This window comes from Sinocyclocheilus anshuiensis, unplaced genomic scaffold (genome assembly GCF_001515605.1).
Source record: "Sinocyclocheilus anshuiensis isolate Anshui unplaced genomic scaffold, SAMN03320099.WGS_v1.1 scaffold262, whole genome shotgun sequence".
NCBI classification, from domain to species: domain Eukaryota; kingdom Metazoa; phylum Chordata; class Actinopteri; order Cypriniformes; family Cyprinidae; genus Sinocyclocheilus; species Sinocyclocheilus anshuiensis.
The window spans coordinates 179,920-205,986 of NW_015547650.1; the positions used below are offsets into that span (position 1 = coordinate 179,920).

The following is a 26,067-nucleotide window of genomic DNA, read 5'->3' on the forward strand; positions in this document are numbered from 1 at the left end:
TCTATCTGAAAGCAGGTGATGGCGATTTACTACCAATCACGGAACCGGCTTTACTGACGAGATGCACATGACAATCGCATGCTATTAATTGCACAGCCCTAATTTATTGTACATTTGTAAAGAGTTAATTAATAAAGAATTAGATGCCAAAATATATATACACAATAAACTATTTACTCAACCAGTCAACTTAACCCAAAACAAATAAATAAATAAACCCAAGGGAAAAGGAATGCAAGCGGCGCCAAAGGAAAGAAAGTAATATAACAAAACCCAAAACTAACTTACAATGAAACCTCTAACCTAACTACAAATACAAAAGAAAAGAAAAGATCTTCAGCGTTTACACGCCCTAACTAAACTAAACAAACAGACAGAAACAAAACTACACTTGCAACAAGTGTGGCAATGACCGTAAGAGCCATATATTATAAAACAATTGCACTGTAAAATAAATGAAAATGAATACTTCCTAGGTATACTATTTTTGCTTTACACTACAGTAGGGAAATTACAATTCTTCTTTCCTAATTTCTACACTTGAAAGAGATATTTTGAATTTGGACTGCATTTAAACCGCTAGCTGTCAGCAATTCATATTGCACTTTTAAGCTTTGATTTTTACAGACATGGCAGTAGAGCTTTTATTTTGAAGGAAAAGTCCAGCTTCAGTGAAAACAGGCTTACAAAAACATGTCTCACGACAAATCTAGTGAAATGCTGTATATCTGCCACGAAAATAAAGCCTAACTGGTGGATGTTGCGTTCCCAAACGCGCGCTAAACTCACATCACGCACATTAAACTAGTTCACTGCATTCATTCACTGTGAACGGAGCCGTTCTGAGGTGTGGAAAACACCGGATCATGAGCTGATTGTCTGAACAAAGTGTGCGCTTCGCTTTGAAACGCGCAGCGAAAACAGACTTGATGAAGGGATTAAACCATACTGTGCTTTCGATTTTAATTTGTTTGACAGATACTGTGCCAAAGCATAACGGTCCAAAACACAACTTTAAAGACCTTTTATGTTAGAATAAGAAGTTTAAATATATTTTAAAAACTACACTTTTTGCCCAGAAGACCTATCGTTTCATATCGTCATGTGACCTCGATAATATCGAGACAGATTTGCTATCGCGATATCATGATATTGATAATATCGTTACATCCCTAGTATATAGAAATATGATATACATTATTATAATTATAATAATGATTATACAGCCCCTTATACACCTCCTACACCCCCTTCTGGGCTTGGCCCCTATAATAATTGCAAAATACTCAACAGCTGGTGTTGTAAAGGTAAAAGATTTGAATTTGATTATATATGTGTTTGAGAGGTCAGAGGGCCATGTTCGGAGTCTGTAGGGTGCTGCAGGGCGTCTGAGCTATTGAACCTGTGCTGAGGGTCTGTTGATGTTAATGGAGGAGGATGTCTAGAGCTGTTGCTGGAGTGTCAGTTTTACAGCAGGTCATGCAAGTCATCAAATGGACATCTGAGCACTGAGACCCTGCGCTATAAATACAGCTTTCAACCTCTGCAGGACACCAGTTAACACTGACTCCTAGTGAGCTACTGGAGACCTCATTATTAGACCCGTTTTAGTCACATATTAAGACATATTAAAGAATTGAGGTATAGAGTATAAATATACACTACCAGCATGTCTACCAATCAGGTCTGTACGTTTTTTTTTTTTTTTTTTTTTTTTTTTTTTTTTTTTTTTTTTTTCTTTTTATGAAAAATACAGAAAAAAGTAACATTGTGAAATATTATTACAATTTTAAATAACTTTTATATGTGAATATATGTTAAAATGAAATGTATTCCTGTGAGTCAAAGCTGTATCATTACTCCAGTCTTCAGTGTCACATAATCCTTCAGAAATCATTCTAATATTCTGATTTGCTGCTCAAGAAATATTTCATTATCAATACAGGTTGTGTTTTTGAGGTTACATGTCAGTTAGTCGTGGATGTAGTTTGAAAACAGCAACTTTTGGAACAGAACCATATTAGGAGGGCTAAAATTAGAAGGAGATACCAGAGAATAAAATCAAAATTTATGGGACTAATAAAATCCTAAAAATTGTCATGTCAAATTCAAAAGGGAATCATTTTCTAGTTATTATCTCTATATTATCTCTATATTATTTCTAAGATATTTCAGTAGCTAGAAATTGCTATCTTTGTGCAATTATTATACAATGATTTTCAAAAACCTTTATTCTGTAATCACAAATTTTTTGCAAAAGTAATAGCAATTTTGTGATTGAAATATTTGGAATCCCTGAATAAAACTGTGTTTATAGATATTATGTGTTTATTTCACGACAAGTGTCTGGATGTTGAATCTGCTGAAAGGGCAGATTAGATTAGTGTTTGTTTTTCCTTGGTCAATTGAATCTTCTCTGGAAGTTTGATTGACAGGTGATCTGACCAATCATAACACCAAATCTGCCATTTTTGTCCAACAAACAAACCAGACAGGAGAGTAAATTAACGTTGGTATACTTGAACTTGAAGGTTTTTCTAAGCCCCATCTTCTAGTTGGCTTACGTTTTCTGATGGAATCCAAACTTTGGCTGTTGTAGGTAGAAACAAGCTACTTGCTTATGGAGACCGGATTAGACAAGGAAACCCCAGGGACTCAGTGGAAACATGTTTATCAAGAGTTTAGCACACAGTACAGACAAGGAAATATGCTGGAATGATAAATATTCCCAAGTATTTTCTCGGAACGTGACGACAGCTTGTTTGTGGAAACGACGCTAAACCATTTGAGAAGAGAGTTGATATACACTCTTGCAAAATGTGTGGAGTCATTCGGTTATCTGAGGTAATGACCGCAAATAGGTGCTGGATTTACAGAGACAAAAGTTTATGAATGATAAAGCTGGCATGTACTGTGTCATGATGCTAAAAACTTGAAGGAATCATGCATGTTTTATTTAATGCATTTTATTCATGGCAAGGTTAGTTAACTAAAAGTAAAGTTATATATAAAGTTTATTCAGCATCATTTGTGATTTTCATTTAGTTTTATTTGATGTAATCAAATGTGTAATAAAAATAACTTAAACTAAAACAGAAATTTAAATGTAAATTTTTTTTATAGACATTTTGAAAAACCCTAAAAATTAATAAAGATGACAAACACACACCGAAAGGTTAAAATTAAAATGAACAGAAACAGAAAATGTAAAAATAAAGACTAAAATATCATTCAAAATTATTTCTCTATTATATATAAATATAACTGATTCATAGGCTTTTTAGTCTTTACTCGATTATGTTTTTCTATTTTTTCATTACAAACATGCAACTTTAAACTATGTTTTTATATTTGTCTGCATACATTGATGTATATTAGAGTGAATTTACAATGAAAGCTAGACAATTGAGGTGGAGTAAGTAAAATCATTCAACAAAAATAAGCAGATTTAATTTCATGCAACATTTAAGAATGTTCTTACAAATTATTTACACATGTATGCAGTCTTGTTCATGTGTAATTAATGAAGCCTGTGTTGACTCACTGAATCTTTTTTTTTTTTTTTAATCGGTTCATTTTTACAGTCTAAAGCAGGGGTGCCCAACCCTGTTCCTGGAGATCTAACTTCCTGCAGAGTTCAGTTCCAACCCTGATCAAACACACCTGTCTGTAATTATCAAGTGCTCCTTCAGATCCTAATTAGTTGGTTCAGTTGTGTTTGATCAGGGTTGGAGCTGAACTCTGCAGGAAGGTAGATCTCCAGGAACAGGGTTGGGCAGCCCTGGTCTAAAGGAACCAAATTACAAAAATGAGCTGGACTTCCCATGACTGAGAAGGTATTTTTTGAGAGAAAGCTGCAAGCACAATAGAAATGTGTAGTTAAAGGAATAGTTCATCTAAAAATTTGCTAATACTTTACCCACAGGCAAATTTGGGTAACAGATTTGGAGAAATGTAGCATTACATCACTTGTTCACCAGTGGATGCTCTGCAGCGAATGGGTGCCGTCAGAATGAGAGTCCAAACAGCTGATAAAAACATCACAATAATCCACACGACTCCAGTTAATGTCTTGTGAAGAGAAAAGCTGCATATTTATAAGAAACAAATCCATCAGTACAGCATTTGTTGCTTCTGGCCAAAATATGAGTCTATATTCAATATTAACTTTTTTTCCAGTGAAAAAAATCCATTCCCTGTTTTCCTCTCGCATCAAAATCCACCGACTTATTTGTTTAAAGTGTTTTGGTGTTTTTTCTTATCAGTGGTATGTGATCTGTGCATATGTCTCTCCTGATTCAGAAGAGATGACTTTTTCACTGAAGAAAGCAATATTATGGATAGAGGACTTGTATGAAGTTAAAAACGCCTTGATGGATTTGTTTCACAGCTTTTCTCTTCATAAGAAATTAATCGATGAACTGGAGTGGTGTGGATTACTTGTGGATTATTGTGATGTTTTTATCAGCTGTTTGGACTCTCATTCTGACGGCACCCATTCACTGCAGAGGATCCACTGGTGAGCAAGTGATGGAATGCTATACATTTCTCCAAATCTGTTTCCATGAAGAAACAAACTCAACTATCTTGAATAACCCGAGTAAATTTTCTGCAAATTTAAATTTTTAGATTTAAGTGTTACTGCTTTCAGTTTGTTCCTCTCCAGTACCACTTTCTGAAAATCTGCTTGTCTGTGTAGGAATGACAGAGTTGGCCTCTCTGACCAGACTCCACTAACAACATGCTGTTCACCTTTATGGTTCATTAGTATGCAGCCATTGCTTTGTATGCTTCGTTTATCAGCCTGTTTTAAAGCTATTAAAGTGGACGTAAATTATATCTATGGAATTGCTCAGCTAATTTTTTTTCTTTCCCATCCTGTGTGCTGAGCTTTATATTAGTTAATTTAATGGGCCATTAGCTGGAGGACACGGGGTGCAAACACCTTTGTGCTTAAAGAGCTTTTCTTCAGCTAAAAATGTCCTTTGGCTCCTTCTGGTTTACACAATGTAAAACATGAAGGCAAAACTGAATGAAGACAAGAAGTTTATGCACAACTTCTGTTTACACTTCTTTTAATTTTTGATGTTCTTTCCCACATAGAGTTAAACAATTTATGGTTCAAATGCATTTGAAATGTTTTTGTTTTCTGATTTGTGTTGTGCTGTAGTTCACAGAACATGATGACTGCTAAAACTCACCTTGACCTGATCCTGGTTAGCAGGGCTGGGAAACTCTGTAGTAGTAGTAATTCATCCACACGGCTTTAAGATAAGTGAGCTACAGTTTATCCATGGTCACGTGTCTATGTTTTACGATGCTCTCGTAGCTGTAAAACATGTGTTTAACATTGCACATGCTCCATCTGAGTGCATTTCATCGTGATTTTTGAGTAATTCAGCCAATGGGTCTGTGAAATATCAATCTAACATAGTCAGCAGCATAAACTCTGAAAAAATGTTTATAAACAGTAGCAAGTAACACATTGAATTGAAATAGTATTTTCTTTTAAAACATACCCAGCGTTATTATCATGAGAGTAGAGTATACTCAGAAATGGATAAATATTCATTCTTTTGTTAAAAATAAATATAGAAACAGTGTAGGGGATAGGGGAATGGTTATTATATGCAAACTGTGAGAAACTCTATATTTGTGCAGTGTGCACATGTCAAAAAAAAATCTATTCTGATTTGAAGTTTGTGACATATAAACGCGCACATTAACCCGATCACTTTATTTAGCATTCATGTAAACACTACATTCAGATTCATCAATCGGAATGGATTCCGTCCGATTGAAACAAAAATTGTGCATGTAAACATAGCAAGTGTGCCTTCAGAGCGAGATCCAATTAATGGACTGAAAAAGTGTGTAAACTTTATTGAGATCGGGCCATATCAACCAGTGATTTCATTATCAGTAATGGATGGTAGAAAGTTCAGGAATGAATGGCTTGAATATAGTCCCACAGCTGATTTTTTTTTGTTTTTTTTTTGTCGTATTCATATATCTCACATTTATGGGCAGAGTCCAAAACGGACACATTTCAAGTGACTGAATTTGGCAACTGATAAAAAAGACAGAGAAATGCAGTAAACATCAGAAAAACAGCGTGCACATTTCTGGTTAAAAATGAAAGGCAATCAACAGACACTTAATGCAGGAAGCATCACCGTTCAAATCAGCAGCAAGAGTCAAAACTAGTCCATATCTCACATCCATGGTTATTATAGTTAGCTAAAACTGAAACTAAATTTAAAACAATTAAAAAAACATATTTGCTAACTTGAAATACAATATAAAAAACTTTTTATTACTCATTTTCATTTAGTATAACAACATACTAATGTTATTAAAACTGAAATAAAAATAAATAAAAAACTGTATGAGCATATATAAAAATAAAAAAATTAAAAAAATAGTAATGCACACAACAAAATTACTAAAAGTACCTAAAATGAAAATGGAAAATATGAATGAATGAATGAATGAATGAATGAATGAATGAATGAATGAATGAATGGAAAAAATCAAGCAAGCTTACTTGTGATGAAAATATTGTAATAAATAAAAAAACCTTAATGATCATTAAGAAAAAATGGCTGGACAGTTCCTTTAAGCATAAATCTCTCTCTATATGCACACACACACACACACACACACACACAGTTTTTAAGTAACATTTTACAATCTTTTTATGAATTCTGTTTACTATAATGCAAAATCTAATGCAAATAAATAATATATATATATATAATGCAAATCTAATTCTTTATCAATTTTGTAAATACTAAAATTAAAAAAAAAAAATATATTTTTTTGATGCAGTAAAATAAATGCTTAATTGTCATGAAAATAATGTAATAAATAAATGATTATTTACCCCCAAGTAAAGCCTGGAATACACTACACGATTTTTGTCTGTCTGGAGAAGTTGACACTATTTGCCAAAAGTCAGAGCCAGTCTGCAGATTTGAGTAGACAGATTTCATAGAAAATCATGTAGTGTATGATGGTCACAGACTCGGTGCGACTTGATGCAACAAAATGCTATAGAACTCATTATAATCAGTGATGCTGTCTACACTGGATGCGGCGCAACACAAAAAATCCCAGACAGTAAACTGCTGCCTCCTATTTATGACGTACTGACACAAAGTTCAAATGATTTTTAATGTTCGCTTTGTCGCGTCCAGTGTAGACAGACTTTAGCTGACACAACAGTTGTCGCTTCCGGTGTAGACACGGTGTCAGACTCTGATTGAACGCTTCTCTCTGGCTTTGTTGTGATCGGAACAACTTTAAAGTCTGGTAGTGTGTGATCCTCAGTCGTTTAGTGTATGATAGACAGTGTTTCCTGTTTGACTATTACAAAGATGGTACATGTATGATGTCCAGTGTTTTCAAATCTGTTCAGATTTTAAGTTGTGTAGTTTATTACAGCCTTAACGTATTTTGTTTTAATCCTTTGATTCTGGGCTGAAATGTCCTGGACATGTTTTCATGCCATACAGTTATTTAATTTCCAATGCTGATTGTTTTTTTTGTTTTTTTTTTAACTGTGTAGTTTCTAGGCGTGGTTGTTGCATTGTGCTCTATGATAGTTAAAAAACAGTGATCTGAAAATCATTACCCGATATAATTTTGGAGTAAATCTGTTTTATGTTTTGACGTTCGTCATCGTCATCTTGACAGTTCATCAGACTCATTCATCTGGCTCTCGCAGTCACCCTGTTTTATCCCTTTTTACAGTTTTTCCAGTCACTGCTCTCTTTTGCACATCTGTTTGAGCTGCCTTTTCCTGAGATCTGGGAACGTTTGAATGCTTCCCTGAGTCCTGTTCAGCACGTGTAATGTAATGATGTCAGAGTGCATCATTCCAATGGAAAATCCACCTTTAAATGGACTGACTCATTGACATTCCTGTCGCATCAGCCGCATTGTTTGTTGCAAGGAATTAATCAGTTATTAAAAAGTCTGGTTAGTGTGCAGCGTTCCATGACCCGGGAAATTCTCCACGGGTGAAACGGCCACAGCAGGACAATAGAGGGTGAGCGTGAATGGGACACCCTGATACGACATGCACCACGGGTTCCTCTGCTGCAGTTTCTCACAGTCTGTCACATGTCTCCATCCTTCCCTTTTTAAAAAATCTTTCTCTTCTTTAAACTAACCGTTTATGCAACAATGAAAATTGCAATTATGATTTTTGTCACTTGAACCCCACATAACCTTTTAATTTTGAACTATAAAAAAAATTGGGCGAACTATCCCTTTAAGCATGAATCTCTCCCTCTCTCTCTCTCTCTCTCTCTCTCTCTCTCTCTCTCTCACTCACTCACTCACTCACACACACACACACATAGTTTAAAATAGTGTCTTAAAAAAGTTTGATATTTTACAATTTTTTGCTGGATTCTACTGCAATACAAAAGAGCAAATTCTTTATAAATGTTGTAACTACTATAAAATGTGAAAAAATTATACTGAAAATTATTATTATTATTATTTTTTGCAGAATTTTTTTTATCAATCACTATTTACTATTGGGAAGTACTGTATGGAAGTAAAAATGCAAAACAAAACTAAATAAAATAAAATAAAATACAAATTATTAACACACACTTTGGGCCCTATCACACACCCGGTGCAATGCGGCGCCAGGCGCGATGCAAGTACTTTTTGCTAGTTTCAGCCCGACGCAGTTATCATTTCCACATCCTGCGGCACGTTGTTTAAATAGCAAATGCACTTGTGCCCATTTGTGCGCTCATGGGTGTGCTGGTCTGAAAACTAGGTGTGTTCATGCGCATTGTTGGTGTGTTGCTATTTTGAGGCAACCGAAATAGACTGCGTCATTGACCAACTAAAACCTGGTCTAAAGTCAATGGCACAGTATATATTTTTTTTGTGTTATTTAAAGATCGCTTTAGTAATATGCGCCTATAGGCGGGTCCACAAAGCGGGTACACTCTGCTTATTACACACACAGGGACACGCAGCAGCATACAAACATGCCAAATATAAAAAATTTAAAGATTACAATGTAAAAGATTATTATTGTGTAGACTACATAAATATAAAAATGCCTAAATGTCAAAATGGATAGTCATTGCATGTATCAGAATTAGGCTACCTATTTGCTCGAATCCGCCATGGCATGAGCGCAACTGGCTCTTAAAGGGAATGAGAGATGAGACTCTGACTGGTTTATTGCACATTATGCCTAAAACACACCCATTACTCATTAAGAGAATAGGGGCAAGCCTTTTAGACCACCGACTTGCGCCGTGCGCTTTAGGCCATGCACTTAGATCGTTAAAATAGGGCCCAAAGTGTATTAAAAAACCTTTTGTGTGCAGAACTACTTCTGCCAATCAGATTCTAAGAAATATAATTTATATTATTACATGTGGTTTTATAGCTTCAGTCTATTTTCTGGTTCATTAATTTGTCCTCCATCATTTCATCGCACACTTTGTCTTTTCCTGTTTTGATGGTGTTTTCTTTGTAATAAGAAACCCAAATATACAGTTCTGGTCATTCAAAGAAAAAGCATTAAAACAAGTCAGGAAACGGAGAGAGAGACCAGTGTGACTCTCTCATTACTGCCACAGTAAACCTGCCTCTGGATAAACCCACAATCCCTGCTTCCTGTCTGTATCCTTCCTGTTTAGTTTCCTTATTTTGCCCTTTATAGGCTAGGAGAGAATATATAGCCTGGGTCTTTATAGTTTCCTGCTGCTGAAAACCTCCAGTCAGAATGAGTTTTCATAATCGTGTTTCTCATGCTAGAGTCTGATGCCTTAATCTTTCCTAATTGAGCTGCAATTCCTGCTGTGTCTGACTTGATGAAAGGCCCATCATGGTCACTCTGGGTCTGGACATCATGTGCATTCAGACTTGAAGCTGACAGCTGTTTGAGAAACACAATTAGGGTGTGATCTCCAAGTCCAGCTGACAGACAGAGAGCGTCTTCATTCTGTGACTGCATGCCACACAAACCATTTCAATGCTTTAGTTTTCTCTTTTTTAAGTCTAGCTTCTCAATTTAAACACAAAATGACATTTGTAACTCATTTTACCTCTGTAATATGACATTTGATTTGATGCTGATAAAGTGAGACGGGTTATTCAGATGGAGAAAAGTAGGACGGGGCTTTACTTCAGTGCTACAATAATGCCTAAAGAGTGATGGATTTTGGTTAACGTAGCCTAGAGGACATTTTTTTATGTGTGTGTGAAGTAATGTGCACTGATGAATCATTATAATTAGACAAAGTAAAAAGAGTCCATTTTGATTCCATGTTTACTTTTAGTGTATAGTTTATGAATTGGCCCTGCATACAGTGTCTGATTTTTAAAAATAGTTCATATGTGATTCAGTGTGAGACGTGATGTGATGTTTTGTGAGTGTTTGAGCGGGTGCTGATGACTGCAGTGCCCTGGAGGAGCTCTGACAGGTTGAGATGTGATCAATGTGAGTCAGCAGCACTTCTTCATGCAATGGCCTTGATCTGCACCTGCTTTACTTAAGTCATTGCGTATTTTTAATATAAAAATAAAATTTTTAATAAAATAAAAATTTAATGCGTGTTATTTATTTATACTTTTTATTTATACATTGTTATTTTTTTAGTATTTTTTAGATATTAATTAGGAGGAATAAGTAAACTGTTATTACACACACACACACACACACACACACACACACACTTGTATACATATGTATGTACACACACTGTGCCTATTTGACTGACTGGATATTTATTTATTTATTGCTATTTATATTTAATTATATATACAGTTATCTATATAACTTGCATATAATTTATATGTATGTATTACATATATATTATAATGATTTATCATTTATAAATCAATGTATAAAAGTATTAATTCATATAAGAAAATAGATAATCTAATTAACTAATTATTTACATATCATTCTTATTTACTGTCATTTATCAAAAATGTATGTATTGTTTTATAAAATATAATAAATAAGTATAAGTAATACTAGTCAATTAAATATAATAGTCAGTTACATAGATATCATTTTTAAATGAGATGAATTATTATAAGAATTTATAAATCAATGTTTAAGTGTATTTTAATTCATAGATATAAACATAATTTAATTTACTAATCTTATTCTTCTTATTTATTATAAGTCATAATAATTATATAAATACGCAGATTATAAATTATTATTAATAACTATTACTTAGTAAATTACACACACATACTGTATATGTGTATACTTATTTATGGTAAATGCATGTAATTAATTTAATTTAAGTATTTACTAGCCAGTCACAATTGAACAGTGGGTCACTTTCCACATTCTGTAGTCACAGTTAACTCACATGATCCATGTACACCGCATACTCATGCAGAAATTAGGTAGTAATTTGGACATTCCTTTCAGAGTCCTCAGATCCCTGCAGGCTCCAGCACAACATTCCCATGTCTGGGGTCAAAGCGTGCATCAGGCCCAAACAGGTAACGCTCAGCCTCATATACAGAGTGCAGGTTAAAGATCTGCCCCGCGGGGTTTGCCAAATATATTTTGTCTCTTGTTAACACCAGGAGCTTTGTAAACCAGACGGGAATGAGAGCAAACGAAAACAAATCTTTTGTCTGGCCGTCAAAGTGTTTCTGAGACATCAAGCCATTCCAAGACCATTAGAGACCCTGAGAAAGAAATAGAGGGATCACAGCCCTCCTTTCAAACAGGCCTAAGAATAAATCTGCTCAGCTTTTCTGTCTTTTGTAGTAATTCAGTTCCCAAACACGCTGAGATACGTAAAGGCTGGTGTCTCGTCCGTCTCACATAAACGACAGCATCCATCTGAGACAAGACTGATGGGAAATTCACTCAAACCCACTCTCTCACACACGTGTGTATATGCAGTGCTGATTTGACCACACATTTCACACACACATCAATGCACAGAGCCAGATCCAGCGGGCTGACGGGGCCAGGAGGTCGTCTAATTAAGTTTGAAAAATGTCAAAGCATCATTAACAGGACCGAACACAAATTCTGAGTGTCATAATCATAGACTCCTTGACCAAACAACAAGGAGCATTCCCGTTTGCTCAGAAAGCATTTGAGACTCTATAAAGGGTTTTTGGACCCCTGAAATGTTTTCAACACGATGTTGAAATGAATGTTGAAAAGTGAATGGTTTCAGGGGTCTGAACACCCATTATATGTGTATTTGTTCTTTATTCTTTATTTTAAAAGGGACGATGCACATTAATTAACATGAGCACTCCATCATGTCCATCATGTTGTAACGGGGCTGACGAGACGTGAGACGTGTGGATCCATCTGCAAGCTTTTATTTAAGAGACGTGGTCATAACAGGCAGGGTCGAACAATGGCAAACAGGAATATGGCGAGCAAAACACAAGAATAGTCCTAGGGCTAGCGTAGGTCAACGATCGGCAGACAGAATCACAGGGGCAAGACTAGAGGGATAAATCCAGGAAAACAGGCAAAGATCAGAAACCGAGAAAACAGACAAGGCAAGGCAAAACAAGGAAACACGGGCAGGAAAACAGGAACTAGGAATAATAACCGGCTAAGCAATACTCGGCAGAGAATGGTTGTTTGAGTGAGTGTTATATAGTGAGTGAGTGATATGAAACAGCTGTGTGCAATCAGTGCTGTGTGCAATCAGTGCAATGAATGATGGTATATGTAGTCCGGGGTGCTATGCAACAGTGTGTAGTGCGAGAGTCAATGAAAATGGAAAGGGTGACCTCTGATGGCTATGCACAGGAAGTTCATGGACCGGATACGTAACACATGTAAATGTGCCAGATTTAGCCATACAGGCTAATTTTCATCTTCAGTCCCTGGCAGGTTGATGGTAAAAACCAAAGTCCATAAGTCCCAAAAAAATAAGAAAACAAACAAACAAACATTACAGCAAACATAGTCACAAAGACAAAAAATAAATAAAATAAAACTCTACTTCAAATTATGAATACATGTTTGACTATTCAATAACCACCCTTTTATTGATACAGAAAAAGAAGCAAAAGATGTAATATTTCTTAATTCAATAAGTATAGTACTCCAGGTATGTGCTGCTGTAAACCATGTTTAGTTATGATTTTACAGTGATTAAATAAATTAGACCTTTTATCCAGTGCTTTTAAAACCTGCTTATAGAGTCTTTCTATTGGTTGTAAAGTTGTCCCACCTGTCTGTGTCCACCTGGTGAGGCAATAGTTCATATGTGAAAAGATCATAGCATTAATGTATAACTCTGAAGCCTCAGTGGTTAAATTATTCATTTTTACTGTCTAAACATTACCAGATTAAATTTAATGAACTTGTTTTTTTTAGTGTAAGTTGTGAATCAAGTATTATACCTAAATATTTATACTCATAGACTACTGATAATTTTATAACATTTGTAACATCTGGGTCTGGATCTCTATTTGCAGACTTTGAAAAAAAACATGAGTTCAGTTTTACTAATATTAAGATGTAAACATGAATTTTCTAACCAATTAGTGATATTAACCATTGCTGCTGATAATTCTTCTGCAGCTTGCTTTTTACTTTTAGCATGCAAGTGTATAACTGTATCATCAGCATACATCTGCCAGTTTACAGATGCACAAAGATCATGTAGGTCATTAATATACGAACTGAATAACAAAGGACCCAGTATTGAACCTTGAGGTACACCAACTCTATTAGTAACTAAATTTAAATTAATTTAAATTAATAACCTGTTTTTTTATTGTATATATGAAGAGATCAGATGCAAAAGCCTCTAAGTGCCATCTGAAATTTTCAACTAAAATGAGCATTTCTATCAGGCTCCTATGTTTATATTCAGTAATTTTACTCTAATGGCAATGTATAGGTCCTTTTCTATGCAATTAAAGTGAAATGACTTAACAAATATAGGAGCCTGATAAAAATGCTAATTTTTAGAAGAAATTTTCTGACAGCACTTAGAGGCATTTGCATCTGAACTTTTCACACACACACACACACACACACACACACACACAAACATATATATATCATTAAAAAAAAACAGGTCTCTTCTGCTCACCAAGACTGTATTTATTTGATAAAAAATACAGTAAAAACAGTAATATTGTGAAATATTATTTCAGTTTTGGGTGGGGAGGGGAAATGTAGTTTATTCCATTGATGCAAATATTCAGCATTATTAATCCACTCTTCAGCGTCACATATGTGTAATTTATTATATACAGTGCGTATAATATTATGTATTATATATTTATATTGTGGTTTTCAGCAAAACTCCCTGTCAGCTCTCTGGAGTTACTCTTGAGCGACAGTGCTGATTCTCTGTCTTGTCAACACACGCCTTGGGAAGAAGAACTGTGTAAAAACAAAACACAGCTGTTCTGAAAGACAGATATGTGAGGAATTTGAATGGTTTTTGTCTAGCTGAACTGCGTTGTGAGAGATTCTCTGGAAAGGTTTTGATTTTGTGATGAGTTTTTAGAATAATGGCTCTGGTATTTGTATAATCTGTCGTTCTTTGTATGTACAGACGTTGGAGATGCTCTGCCAAGTTTCTTTTGTCAAGGGCATGATGGTAAATATTTAATATTGGAATTAGATATTGTACTGGAATCTTTGTCTGAGATGTTTCTCTGAAAATTCCTTAGGAGAAAGACAAATAGACACAACTGAGATGATTGTTTGCATACAGTAAGAGTTTAGAGCTGTAAAATTAATGTGGAGAGAAGTTCAGATCGTTCTGGAAGAATCTGATGAGAAATGTTTGAGATCTCTGGCTTCTGTTGGCAGACTTTGGTATTGTGGCAAATATGAGCACAATTTAAGACATTGCTGAGATTTCTTCTGAGGAGACTCATGACTTCATTCATTCATTCATTCATTTTAATTTTTCTTTATTTTTTATTTATTCTTTCTATATACTTTTTATTTTATATTATTTATGTCTTTTTTTTTTTTATGTGTTTTTATTGTTTTCATTATTTTTTCTTTCTTTTTCTTTTTTTTCTTTATACTTTTTATTACCTTTTTATTAATTGCATTACTTTTTTTGTTACTTTTTTATTTATGCATTCTTTTCATTCATTTATTGTTTTATTTATTCTTATTTTTTATTTATTCTTTTTGTTATTTATTTGTTTATTTATTTATCATTATTTATGTATGAATTCTTTTTAAATTTTTATTTGTTTTTTATTCATTTTTATTTGTGTACTTAATTTTTTTTATGTTTCCTTTCTTTGGAAAAATTTCATTTCACCCCAGATCTTTTGAAAAAAAAAAGTTTAATTAAAGCATCATGAAGTATGTGATTGTTGGTTTTACATACACGGCTGTCTATCTACACGGCTGTCTATCTGATGTCAGACACACGTGTGAGTGTGTAGTAATGTGGTCACATTAAGAACAGAAATATCTTTTATACAAGTTTGACTTTTCAAGTGTGCATCTGGCTGTACACAAAGCACATGTGGCCATGTCTGTGCAATTAAACTGAATGTTGCATTAGTCAGGTAGCTAGCCATAAAGCAAAAATACACAGTATGGATTATGTACAATTTGCACATTCACATTTACATACTTGTGTAGTTTACATACTTGTGTAGTGTTTGTTTCTGGCCTTGTGAGATCAGTCTGTGTGCATGTACCACAAATCACCTGACACTATCAGCTATAGATCCATTTACACACCTGCATGCATCGATTTAAAAGTCACGGCAGAGCAGCTGCAGATGTTTGAGTATAAACAAATGATTAGCTGTAAAAGTCTGTGATATAGATTCACAGCAGGAGTTGGGTTTTATGTGAGTTTATTTACTCTCTGCTTTGAATAATTCCTGCGGTCGGTGCTGGAGGATCTGTTATTAGTTTAGAATGGAAAGTTATGCTTTGATATTTGAATGTCATGAATATGTTTTGTTGTTGTTATCAGAAGGAACGTAATCAAAAGCAATGCATGAACAGGGAGCGTGCAACTGGTCATCTTTGGAGGAAGAGCACAGCTGAATATCATCCCATAATTCATGTGACAAAGTGTTAGAAATTCTTTGCATGGTTTGAAATTGTGCTTTCGGACGGAACGGATCAGTTACATGAAGCATTTATACAATTTTGACTTTCTTTGTTTAAAGCAATCCATCTTAAGATGAAGATTAGATCTTATAGAAATGCATTGGTGAATATGAATGAACAGATGTGGTTGGTTATGAAGTGGAGGTTGTTATGAATTATGTGTGGCTGCAGTATTTTATATGTCTTACACTGTGACCCTTTTGTCTGCAGGCGTCTTTTAAGTGCACTATGTAGGCAGTAGGGGGCAGTGTGTATTTCCAGTGCACGGTAGCTACAGCACAATATTAAATCATAATTGCACAGTATCAATTATGATGGATGAGGCACATTTTCATCTTCTTAGCTCTTTGTTTGTTCATCAGTTTGTCAGTGTAAGAAATAAATCAGGATGGTAGAGCACTTTATTTCTGAATCAGGAAATGGTTATTGCACAGATACAGAACAATAGTCTTTATGAAGGCGAGTGTCAGACTTGCTATCGCTCATTCTCAGGGTTATTGATTTGAGCAAACTCCTTACCTTAAGTATTGTACGCAAACTGGTCATTTTCAGCACTATTTATGTTCCAGACAGGAGGCTTTGCTAAGTGATTGGATTATTGGTTGCTATGCCTTAAAAGGAGATTATTAAATTATAAAAACTGGGCTCTTTTGCTTTAATATATTTTATATAATAATGAAATTACATAATATGCACAAATGATATATACAATTCTGTTAAAAAGTATCTTATGCTCACTAAGGCTGCATTTATTTGATCAAAAATACAGAAAAAATATTGTGAAATATTATTACAATTTAAAATAACTCTTTTCTATTTGAATATATGCTAAAATGTAATTTGCTGATTTGCTGAGTAATATGCTGATTTAATGATCAAGGAACATTTCTGATTATCATCAATCAGAATTAAACTGATGAATAGAAAGCATTTATTTGAAATAGAAATTCTGGCTGTCATCAGATTTTTATTGCTGAATCATTGTTCAATTGTTTATAAAAGCATTAAACAATGGAAAACTGTCCTGCTGCTCCAGATAAGATACATAATATAATTTTGAGCCAGACCCTGCCTTTGGCTTCTCTGATGAGTGTATTTATGTGCTGGGCGGCTGTATCTCTGTGCTCTTAATGACCCTAGTGATGCTATCTGGATGGTTTTCTTTGGCTCTGTCTGACCCGTGTGATTCAACAGCTGTGCCAAGCTACGGTACGGATCCCCGTCTACTCAGAAACACATTGACTTCATGAAAGGAAGTCACACAAGTCGACACACGGCTGGAATGCAAACTAGAGGTCGACCGATTGATTGGCATTTTTTAATTAATCAGCATTGGCCGATTGTGTTGCAAATTAGGCAGATTTATAGGCAGGCGCATCTGCGGGCAGCTAAGCGTTGTTGCGGAACGCGGGAGAATCCCTGTCCCAAATGGAACACTTCATGTTCACTTTCGGTCTTACGGACTTACAATGGCCGCCACATGCGCGTGTCCGTTAAGTCCACGAGACCTTAGGGTGTCCCATTTGTCATTTTAGCGTTCAGAAGGGTGCTCGTGAGCGCCCCCTTGCGGCCGTTATGCACCCTCGATCTGCACTTCTGCCGAGCCCGCACTGGTATGAGCTCCACAGCAGACTTCTACCCGACAGTCAAAGCGACATTATGTCACGAAAGTGTAGACTCGGAGGAAGACCGGGAGGGTTTAGGGTGCCATTTGGGACAGGGCCAGTCTCTGGCTGCGTGAGAGATGGAGCAACTCACACTCTGCAGCCGCTTCTTATTCACACACAGCTTCAGCTAATGATGGCGGGGCAAAACAGACCGTTTTGAAAGCGTAATTACATTTTACCCTACTAGAATTGATGCCGGAAAGTTATCATATTCATTAGTGCAACAAGTCATTTGCATGTAAAAGTAGAAACATGCAATTCAGACGAAACTTCTCATTTGACTTATAGCAATGTCCAGTGTTTCCCATACATTGAGCTATTACTTCTTCGTTGAATAAACTGAGCACTGCACGTTTCAAAATTAAAATGCAACACTGGTGTTTTTATATGAATGTATCTTTGAAAAGAACCGACCGTCTTCAGAAAAGCTACAATGTCATTTTCATTTCGTCTTTCCTGTAATGCCTGATAAAGTACCGTTTGTGAGTGCAGCGCTTATTAGATTACAGCCGTTACCGGGGAAACCACTATATCTCCCGCTCCAACAGCGCCTCCTGCTGGCAGAGAATGAATTTGCATTTGCAAGTCTGTGGGAAACACTGGTGTCTATCAGCAAACATAAACAAAAAGCATGCTTAATAACTGTTTTGAGAAGGTGCTTAAGTTTTGAGCCATGTATTATTACTCTGAATTAGGCTAGAAAATCGGCCAAACATATCGGCCAAAAGAATCGGCATCATATATCGGCCATCGGCTGCCCTGATTTCTAAATGTCGGCATCGGCATCGGCCAGTGAAAAACCCATATCGGTCGACCTCTAATGCAAACACACACAAATCTCTTTGTCGCGTCGAGTCGCACAGTTTGACACATAAAGGGTCTGAACGATTGCTGGTGGTCAAAAATACATGTGTTAGATTGTTTTTCCTGTTGCTATTCATTCTTCAGAAATTCTTCAGTATAAGTTTAAGCATGTTTGAAAACATGGATAGAGGAGAAATAGTGTTGTTTCTGCATAGATGTGGCGGTTCTGACAGGTGGTTTGTGTCCATTCGATTCACAAAGATCTGAACATATGGCAAAGGCACTGACCAGAAGTTGAACAGGTTTTCTCAAGCAGTGAATGTTACGGGCTGTAAAACATGTCACGTTTATGTGTGTGTGTGTGTGTGTGTGTGTGTGTGTGTGTGTGTGTATCTGCAGATCTGTGTGTGTTTGAGGATAATAGATTTATAACTTACAGAACCAAGAACATTCCATATGAATTCTTTTTCTGCAGAGATTGCAAATGTTTAAAGAAACAGTTCATCCAAAAATGAAAACTGTCATTGCTTACCTGTTTCAAATCAAAATGACTTTCTGCCTAACACCAAAAGGAGATGTTAGGAAGAAATTTGTTAAAGGAATATAAAAAGAAAATTTACTCAGAAATGGATCCTCTGCATTGAATGGGTGCCGTCAGAATGAGAGTCCAAACAGCTGATAAAAACATCACAATATTCCACATGTAATCCACACCACTTTAGTCCATCAGTTAATGTCTTGTGAAGTGAGAAGCTGCAAGTTTGTAAGAAAAAAATCCATCATTTAGACGTTTCTAACTTCAAACTGTTACTTCCAGCTAAAATACGAGTCCACTATCAATAATATTGCTTTCTAGTCTTGTCTGAATCAGGAGAGAAATATGCACAGATCCAGCACCCTTTACAAGTGAAAACATACCAAAACAGTTCTAAACAAATATGTTAGTGGATTGTGATATGAGAGGACAACAGGGCAACAGGGAATGGACTTTTTCAATGGAGGAAGCGTTATTATGGATTATGGATGTGTATTTTAGTCAGAAGTGATGGTTTAAAGTTAAAACGTCTTGATGGATAGTTTCTTACAAACTTGCAGCTTTTGGCTTCACAAGATGTTAATTAATGGACTGGAGTGGTGAGGATTACTTGTGGATTATTGTGATGTTTTTATCAGCTGTTTGGACTCTTATTCTGACGGCACCCATTCACTGCAGAGGATCCATTGGTGAGCAAGTGATGTAATGCTATATTTCTACAAATCTTTTCCCATGAAGAAACAAACTCATCTACATCTTTGATGGTCTGAAGGTACATTTTCTGCAAATTTTTGGTGAACTATTCCTTTAAATTTCAGTTTTGCTTCAATCTATGCAGTTTCTTTGGTTAGAAACACACTTCTAATTTTGTAATAATTACTGATGTGTGTTTTTTCGAGTTAGTGTGGTGTGTTCTCGTGTGTTTGAATAGACGAAAATCAATTAAAAGATCGGCTGACTCTTTGTTTGTGGTTGTTCTGTTTGTGATGTCAGAGCTTTATGATCTATTGTTCTTTTTGACAGAATGTCTCTGTTGGTGAAACAAGTCTGTTGTAACACAATGGAAACGTGCCTGAACATCATCTAAATGACGACATCAAATTCCCGGCCAGTTTTCTGTCATAACTTCCAGACAACTCGCACTGTGCTAAACCAAAAAATACATTTAAATATCACACTCTCAACACAAACTGCGTCTAAAAGTTATTGTCCTGGAGAACAGAAGGATAAAATTTACTTTCTAAGATAAAACTGTATCTCTCCCAATAACAGTGGTTTGCTTTCAGATATGGGAGTACTGATCTGAACAGAGTGAGCATGTTAAATTTTATTGCAGAATATAAAAAAAAACACTCAAGATTCCAGAGGTTATCAAAAAAAAAAAGCAATTTACTTTAAATTAATTTAAGATAATTATTACTAAAAGAATGATGAAAATGAAGGGGAAAAGAAATGAAAAGAAAAAAAGATTCAAATGCATTCAAAAACAGAGAAAAGACACAAGACATTTAAATGAATAATGTACCAAAAAAAGGCCATGTCAGGAGGGTATTTCTTGTTAATAATTTAGTTTTTCATAAGCATTTTCACCCTCTCTCATCCTTTCAATTAAGATTGGTTTTTGCTGCTTTATCTTCAATAAGTACATTATATTTCAAAGGTTTTCAATTAAAGGTGCAAAAGATCCAGTCTTTAAAAGTCAAAGTCCTTGACAGTCGAAATCGTTACAGATGAGGTGTCTTTATCATTTGAGCCCAATTGTATATGAATGTTAAAACGTAGGATCAGATGTTTTGACTGTATTAAAGCATAAAAATACCATAATATGTTTGCAGATATTAAGTTCACATACTTGTTTCTCTGAAAAACAACGCTACAGTCAGTTATTCTACTTTTTAAATGTTTGTTCTGTGTCAGAATGTCTGTTTTTGTTTTGGTCTGTGTGACTCGGCCCACTGCCAGTTTACCCAATAGGATTTTGACACCTCTGGTTGCCAGTCTTTTGTGATTGGCTAACATTTTTGGATGTGGAATGAGTAGCAGTGGTGTTAACTATCGACGAGGTGTTGATACTGTATATAAACACTGTCGGTCAAATGATTATGAGGTGACGGTAGTCAGATGAATGGTTGGTTGCTAAATGAGCTGTTTTTGTACTAATTGTCTGTGTGGACTGGGACAGGAACTTCTGAATGTAAATATTAACATTAGAAGAGTGAGAAAAATCTTTTTTTTTTTCATCATATGACCTCTAGTTTTTGCTGTTTTTTGAGGAGTGGGAGTTTGATTAGTTGGTTTTCAGTGTCTGTTACACTGAGTCTTCCTAATACGTGCCAGACTTCATGATGTGGTCATGACCCCTGACCTCAGTGACCCCGCACACCGCTGGTAACACCCTCCTCCGAAACCAGTGTCTCCGTCTCTGTGCAGGTGCGTGGCCTAAAGCAGGACCCCTGACGGAAGAAAATGCTACCATTCCCAAAGGGTGTCTCTTTCAATCCTTAACCAGCAGGTCAGCCTCGGGTCATGAAAGGGGTCGTGACCTCTTAGTGAAGGAATGTGGTTCATCTCTATGTCCTTGTTGATGTTACAGTCTTGATGTAGGCGATTGGATGTGGAGGCTGGCGTTATGAATTACTAACCTGTCACTCATTTTAGTCACATTGTGGTTCAATATAATAGAAGTATTGGACATAGATTATATTTTAACATGTTAACAGTGTTGTCAAATTTGCAGGAGTGAAGGAAGCGTCACTCTTTCTCAACAGTAATCACATTTCCAACATTTTATTGGTGAAACTGGATCCATACCATATTGTTTGTTGTCATCCTTCACCAAATGTCCTTCTTCAGTACTTTAATCTATTTAGTGATGGTTAAACATTGGAAACACTTTAAAGTAACATGGTTGCCAATAATAACATGCATTAACTTTAGTTGTGAATTATATTCGTAAAGCATTGTATTTCTACCTAAACAAGAACATATTGAGCAGATTTTGTTTGATGTGTCTTCCTTGAAGATTCATAAACCGTCAAAGTTTAAAAAGTCTAGTTTTTACAATGACAGACACTAGACATAAGATATGTAATGGTGTGATCACCTCCTGCAGCAGCTCCATTCACTGATTCATTATGTTTATTTCCTCCTCCAGCACACATCGCTCAGCTCTTCTGGGGCCAATTTGTTGTGGTGAGGATTTTATTGAAATAATGTTTTGGGAAACATATCCATGTGTTTGAGTGTGAGAGCTGGATATATGGGGTGTAATGGGGAGGTTTGTTAAACATCTGCACTGAAAGCTGAATGAATGGCGAAACCTCTCGCTGTGAGGCTGGTTGGCCTGTTGAAGGACACAATTTTCCAGCTATTTCGTTTTTCTGATTAACATAAAGTGGTTTGAGGCCAATCAATTGCCAAAACATCCGTCTTCATCTCATTGAGATGATTTTTGTCCACTGGAAAAAAGAAGTGGTTTTGTTTGACATGGGAAGAAAACTCTTACTGCTGTTAGAGCAGGAAACCTGATTCTTTTCTGCAAACTGGTTCTTTCGAACAGTTTCAATTAACTGGTTTAATTCACTAGTTCTTTTGCGTAATCATGAGATGATGTAACATATACGCAATTCTGTTATCAAAAGCACCAAATAATGATGTGAAACTTGGATGTTTTACATGTCGAAAGCATATGAAGTGAAATAAACTTCATCAGCTCAACTTTTTTTACATAAACAATAAGAAACAATAAAAACTTTCGTTTACACTTTATTTTAAGGTGTCCTTGTTACAGTGTAATTATACATTTAAATACTGAGTAATATTAGTTAACTACATGTACTTACTATAGGGTTAGGGTTAGGTTTAGGGTTACTTACTTGTAATTATGCGTAATTAATTATTATTATAATAGTAAGTACATGTAATATGTGTAACAAGGACAGCTTAAAATAAAGTGTTACCTAACTTTCATTTCACCCCTTCATTCAAGTGCTCGGTTCACGTATGCGCATATCAGTGGCTCATTGGTCTGCGCTCCGATTCAAGATGTTTCCTCAGTTCAGTGGCTGTTAGAGGAACTGAAGAGCTGAAAGAGTCAGCAAAACCAGCATCACATGATCATTTATGTCTGTATTTTGGCTCATTTTGAGTTTGAGTGACTGTCAGGCGTCCGAAAGTGAGTTTTGATTGAGTAACTTGTAGATCTGTGCTGCTCTACCTGCGAACTGTTTTGTTCAATCCGATTTGGTGAACTGATTCAACTAGTTCACCAAAAAGAACGGGTTCAAAAGAATGATTTGGTATAATGTTGTAAATAATAATGTTTATTTTCTTGCACAGACCGATCGTTTCCCTTCATAAGACCTTAATATATCATCAGGAGACACGGATATTCATTTTATTTTATTCTCAAAAACGGGCAGCCACTGACTTGCATTTTATGAATCACCAAGAACCAAGGTTTCAGCTAAAAATCTTCTTTACTGTTCAACTCAAGGAAAAAAAGTCACATCTTGGATGACCTGAGGTTGAGTAAATTAACAGCAAATTTTAATTTTGGGTGAACTAAGGAGAACATTTTAATATAATTGGGGTAACACTTTATTTTAAGGACCAATTCTCATTATTAGCTAACTGCTTATTATCATGCATATTACTAGAATACTGGCTGTTTATTGGTACTTACTAAGCACATGTTAATGCCTGATTTTGCATGGCCATATTTTAGATCCCTTACTTCTACCCCATACCTAAACTTAATAAGTAGCCTACCTTACTAAGTATTAATAAGCAGCAAATTAGGAGTCTGAGGGAAAACTTTTAAGTAAATATGTGTTCCCTATTCTAAAGTGTTACCATAATTGGAAAAGCAGATTGTTTTTACTATATCTACAGGTTATATACACATGTGTACTTTCTCATACCCAGAATGCACCAAACCCTTTAACATTAAGCAACAGCGTGCTCATAGAGTAAAAAGATATGGAAACTGACAAACGGCCAATGTGATTTTCTGTTCTGTTTTCTGTTTTGTGCTTTCTGTTGAGCACTTTCCCATGAAAACTCAACTGGCCGTCCAGATTTCAGTAGCTTCAATTAAATAATCCAAAAAACATTATTGTCAAATCCTGTTAAAGTGAAGAACAGCTAAATGTGTCTTTGATTACACATATGATTTACTCATTGGCAGCAGACTGCCATGGGCAAAATATCTTTTTATTATGACTATGTTAAGTTATTTTTAAGATGGAAAGATGGAAAAAGTATATTATGTTTTATTATGGCAATGAATTTCCAGCAATAAGCACTTGTTGAGACCTCATTTGACCTATGCAGCAAGCTTGTGAGTCTTACCCCAGGCTGTTTCTACATACAAAAAAAGACTAGTAATAGACCTGAAATGTTATTTATTTATTTATTTTATAAAGTAGTTTTTTTTTACTTTTAGCAATAGTAATAGTGATGCTTAATTTAGCAAACAGTCCTGTCAATTGGTCATAATGCACCCTCATGCATACGGGTGAAGTTTCATAATTGGTTTGTATGAATATGTTCATGTGTCTCCAAATTGTAAACATTTGGAAACAATTGTCCAAATTGTTGCAAATCTTTAAACGATCTGCATCTGTAGTTCAGACTGTAATGTGTTTGTTCTCTCACTGTCAGATGTGAACGAGTGTGAAGAGACCAATGGAGGGTGTGAAGCTCTTTGCTGTAACACCATCGGCAGTTTCTACTGCAAGTGTCCCGCAGGTCAAGAGCTCAAAGAAGATGGCAAGGCCTGCCAGGGTGAGTCCCTTCCTCTCTCTCTCTCTGTTTCTCTGCAACTGATGCTTTTCAGCAGACCGATGCTGTCTGCAAAGATGGCGCTCTCACTAGAATACCAGTCAAACTATTTGCATGTGGGTTCTATTTCCTGTTTGATACATTCAGCTATGAAGATCAAAATTTACAACTTCCTACTTGGAGAAGTACAGAATGTCACCTGTAAACTCATGCAGTAATCTAGAACTCTGATTTTACTGAGATGCAGGACATTCACTATTATGCAAATAACCCTAGTAAATAAATAATATATTCAAAATGCACTTATTTCATACTAAGTATAGTTCAAATCTATTAACATATTGTAATGTGATGTTTGGGTTTCGTTTCATGCTCTTGTTTTCGTGTCTTTTATTTTGTAATTGTTTCCTGCTGTTAGTGTCATGCTTCCCTTGCCTCATGTCTCTCTGCCTTGTGTATGTGTCATGCTCTCATTGGTTATTGTCTAGTCAAGTGATTTCCTTGTCTGTGTTATGTTCTCATTGGTTGCTTTAGTCATGTGTCTTGTTTCCCATTGGTTTGTTCTTGTCATGTGACCCTCATTGTCTGATATAAGTAGCCATCATGTTCCCATAGTCTTCGTCGTGTATTGATGTTGGGGCCTGCTCACGTCACGTCTGCCAAACCAAAGCCTGCTCCCGTCATGTCTGCTGCGCCAAGTCCTCTTCACGTCACGTCTGCAAAGCCAGAGCCTGTTCACATCACGCCAGTCACTCAAGAGATTCTTCACAATATGGCCGCCATTGAAGAGCTTCGTTGCAAGATGGCCACCACACAAGAGTCTCTTCACAAAATGGCCGCTCTTCTAGAGTCTCGTCACGTCTCAACTAATCTTCCAGAGTCTCGTCATGACATGGCCGCAATTTCAATGTCTGCTTACGTTAAGCCTGAGTCCCCCGCCAAGAGGGCCGCCACGCCTGAGTCCCCCGCCAAGAGGGCCGCCACGCCTGAGTCCCCGGCCAAGAGGGCCGCCACGCCTGAGTCCCCGGCCAAGATGGCCGCCACGCCTGAGTCCCCGGCCAAGATGGCCGCCACGCCTGAGTCCCCGGCCAAGATGGCCGCCACGCCTGAGTCCCCGGCCGAGATGGCCGCCACGCCTGAGTCGGATACGGAGCTTGGGCGAGGACTGAAAA

The 26,067-nt window shown here is 36.1% G+C and overlaps 1 pseudogene; it reads left to right on the forward strand.

Moving 5' to 3' along the window:
* Positions 1 to 26,067, forward strand: part of LOC107701979 (multiple epidermal growth factor-like domains protein 6) — an 81,663-nt pseudogene that overhangs the window by 16,123 nt on the left and 39,473 nt on the right.